Below are 4071 nucleotides of genomic sequence, written 5' to 3'. Positions count from 1 at the left end.
AAAAAATATAAGACGTTTGTCAAATATAATACTTATTGTGTTTACAGGCAAAGTTGAAAAGAAAACGCGTTGATAAATGTAATGTTTTGTTATATCTGTGTATTATATAAAAGACTCGTAAGCTCCTTTTGTGTCAAAACAAGCTTACTATCAGCATTGTCAGAATAAATTCCTAGCAATTATTATTTTTATTTATTCACATGTTTCTCCATAACATTTTAATATAAAAAAGAGGATATGTCAGAAGTGGGATTCGAACCCACGCCCACAGAAGTGGACTGCGACCTGAACGCAGCGCCTTAGACCGCTCGGCCATCCTGACTTACTCATTACTATTATAATAACTAAGCCATTTGTAATACAAATTATATTTTTATTTACTTGCTTGTTTCCTTACCACTATAAAAGTGAAGTGTTTTTTTTAACTAGAAATCTAAAGAAAGTATTAAATTATACCGTGTAATATTTAATGTTATTGATACCTATGATGATATCAAACATAAAATATTAATTAAACAAACATACTATTATAATTTTATTATACGTATAAAATTGAATATTTCCAGTGCAATTTAACTGAAATAGCATACTTTATGTAAATTTTCAAAAATATGTGGTTAAAATGACATAGTTAATTTGAAAACTTAACAGACCCTCAGACTTTATGACTTTCAACATGGTATGAAGATATTTTTCAAAATGTCAAAAAAAATTATTCAAATATTCCAGATAAAATTAAAGCCTTTTGTGCTATAATTCCTTATAATGGTTTAAAGATTAATGAGGGAAGACGTTAACAAAACTATTGTACATTTCTTTATAAGATCAATTTTCTTATAAGTCAGAATGATCAAGCGGCCTATAGGACTGCTTTCAGGTCGCTTCAGATCGCAGGCCACTTACGTTGGAGTGGGTTTAAATCCCACGTTTGACGTAATTGTTAAAAAATCCTTTCAACATCCTTGAAAGCTTGGTTTGATATATCTTTTACTCAACGTTTTGAAAACGTTGGACAAATATTTTGTCATAATATGTATAAAAAAGTCTCTCAATTAAGCTAACACGTTTAAAATCCAAGTCATATCTCTATTAATATTTATATCATGACAATTCTTTATTTGAAATGAAATTTATTATTTTGCATGATGTTTAAATATTTGAAAGCAACACTTGATTATCTAGTTTTCTTATTTTCGATGCTCTACATTCATTTTGCATCAATATAGTTAAATACCTTTGACAAACATTTAAGAAATTAATACAATATTTCATCTTTTGCTGGAACTTTTAACACCTTTGCTTTGTAGTTTTTATTTTTCTTAATGATACAATACCAAATTGAGAGACTTATGAAGTAACAAAAAAAAGGTATGATATTATGATTTCCCGAAAAGTTTTTTATACTATGATAAAGGCGAGATGTGTAAATAAATAGATGTTTTTCTTCTTTTATTGTCATAACATCCAGTCTCAAGGAAACTTAATAAAAACTTTTATTTTCAATTATATAAACTAGAAGTGTGAAACGTGTGTCCTTTACTCGCCTCTCTAAGTTCTCCGCTTCGCTAGAGCGGAGAATTACCGGACCCGATGTCTTTATAAATCTTATTTATTCATCTGCCTCATGATAGCTTTGTAAGAATTGAAATTAAAAGACTGAGTCTGTTATTTAATAATATCGTTTAACAAAAACTCTTAAATCATTACGAGTTTTATACAGAACTGGAGGTGTATAAAAATTGTTACAAATTTATTACAACATTTTCATATTTAGGGCATAAGCATTTAAATTATTCATTGGAGCTTTTATTTCTAATTTGAAAGTTTATTTATTGGCAAGAGTTCAACAACAAAATATGTAAAAAAAAAAAAAATATTTTTAAAATTATTTACAATCTCCAAATTTTTTAAGAGGTAAAATAAAATCCTCAGTATACTTGTCTGTTTTTAGTGGATTAATTATTTATTGAAAGAACTCGGACAAATAGAATTCTTTAAATAAAGCTAGGCTTTTAGCATTTGTTTTCAGTATTTTGTTATTCTACGTTTTTGTTTTTTGGCGTTTCGATTACTTTTCAGCAATCATGATCAAATAGGGACTAGATGAAAATATCTATCAGTTTGCTTTTATTTTGTCATCCATCATCCTCCACCTCAATTTTGACTCGTACTGAGTTATGTTTGGACAACAAGGAAGACGTTTCTTAAAAATTTTGTAATTATTATTTCAATATTAATAAAGAGATGTTATTCTATCTGAAGCCGAGACCAAATCAACAAATTATATTAGGAAACTATTAATAACGAATTATCTCAATAAGCAAACATGTATTGCGGTAATCGCCACGAAATTTGCGTTGCGTTCTCACGGACACTGAATTTTATATTTTTTATAAGTGATCGGAAGTACATATAAGATAACTTCGACCCATCCTCTCCATCGATATTAAAACGAATTTATAATTTCATTAGCCTAAAGTAAAATCTAGCGAGGATCTGAGCTTTGTCTAGCGGATGAAATGGATTGGTTTGTCTTAGATAGCGGCGGCTACTGACAATATATTAATGTTTTGGACATAATAAACTATAGTCGACAGAGTGGATTGGGTGAAATCTCTAGTTTTTAGAGGTTATCCTGAGCAACATTTCACGAGACTCAAACTTAGTCCGTTGTGTATTTCTTTTGGCTTAAAACAGAGGCCGATAATACATATTTTGCATTCGCCAAAACAATAAGAACCTCTCCCTTTTATTCATATATATTTATTAGAGTTTAAAAATTAGATAATTCAGTTCTTAATAAACACAAATAGTTGAAACAAAAAAATGCATAAAACGGAAAAAATTTATTGATATTTCTGTAAAAGTACTAAAAACTATGCAGTTGAAGAAAATTTTATATCTATGACTTAAAAACGTTGTAAACCAGGCAAACCACAGTATGAAATAAATGTATGAAATAAAAGTTTTCTCGAGTACCACTTATTGGAATGATCTAAAATACGCTGTTGCTATAAATACATACTGTACATATATTTATTAATATCGTGGTAAATATTGTTATTTTCATTTATTAAATATTTGCAAATAAATCTTATAGTAGCAAACTTATTTAAAAATTAAGCAGTACCAAATATGCATTACTTTTTGTCAGTTCGTCGGTAAATTACAAATCCTGTGTATTTGATGACTATTAATGAATAAACATTTATACACCTATCGCTTATTAAACCTAAGTAACTTTTATTATATGCTACGACTATTAACTTATGTCTTATGACTGTACGAAAATTATTCTTTATTAATCAGGTATAAGTCGTCTCTTACCTCGGAGGTCCCAGCGCAGCTTGCAGGCGGCTATACTCTGGGGTCTGTCGGAGTATAGCCACGTACGGTGCTCCCGTTTGGGCTGATCGCCCGATGAGCCGCGGGGTCAAGGCCCTTCTGCGCTCGGCGCAAAGGGCGCCCGCGGTGAGGGTGGTTAGGGGGTACCGTACGGTCTCCTGGGCCGCAGCGACGGCTCTTGCCGGCGATCCGCCTTGGGATCTTGTGGCGTCGGTTCTCGCCGAGGTGTTCTCTTACGTCTCGGGTAGGAGGGCTCTCGGAGAGAACCCTTCGACAGAGGAGATCCGGGCGGTTCGCCGGCAGGGGGAGTCGCGCCTTATGCGGGAGTGGGGGGAGGACCTGGCGGGCCAGCCGTACGGTAAACGTACAACGGCTGCGCTCCGTCCGGTCCTAGAGCGTTGGATGAGGCGGAAACGCAAGCCTCTCACTTTCCGTCTGACGCAGGTTTTCACCGGGCACGGCTGCTTCGGTGACTACTTGTGTCGGGTGGCCAGGAGAGAGCCGGAAGGAGGCTGCCATGAGTGCGGCGCTGCGGTGGACTCAGCCCAGCACACCCTCGAGGTGTGCTCGAGATGGGCTGCGCAGCGCCAAGACCTTGTGGCGGCACTCGGCGGAGTGGGCTTGTCGCTTTCGAGTGTCGCGGAGAAGATGCTCGAGAGTGACAGGTCCTGGATGGCGGTGTCCTCCTTCTGTGAGACGGTCATGTCCACGAAGGAGGCATCTGAG

The 4071-nt window shown here is 35.0% G+C and overlaps 1 non-coding gene across 1 annotated transcript; it reads right to left on the bottom strand.

Moving 5' to 3' along the window:
• Positions 1-238: 238 nt before the first annotated feature.
• Trnal-cag (transfer RNA leucine (anticodon CAG)) lies at positions 239-322 on the bottom strand. The gene has a single exon. It is a non-coding gene; the product is annotated as a tRNA-Leu (tRNA).
• Positions 323-4071: the final 3749 nt, after the last annotated feature.

Source organism: Danaus plexippus (assembly GCF_018135715.1).
Source record: "Danaus plexippus chromosome 22 unlocalized genomic scaffold, MEX_DaPlex mxdp_33, whole genome shotgun sequence".
NCBI lineage: Eukaryota > Metazoa > Arthropoda > Insecta > Lepidoptera > Nymphalidae > Danaus > Danaus plexippus.
This window is presented reverse-complemented; position numbering and strand designations above follow the sequence as displayed.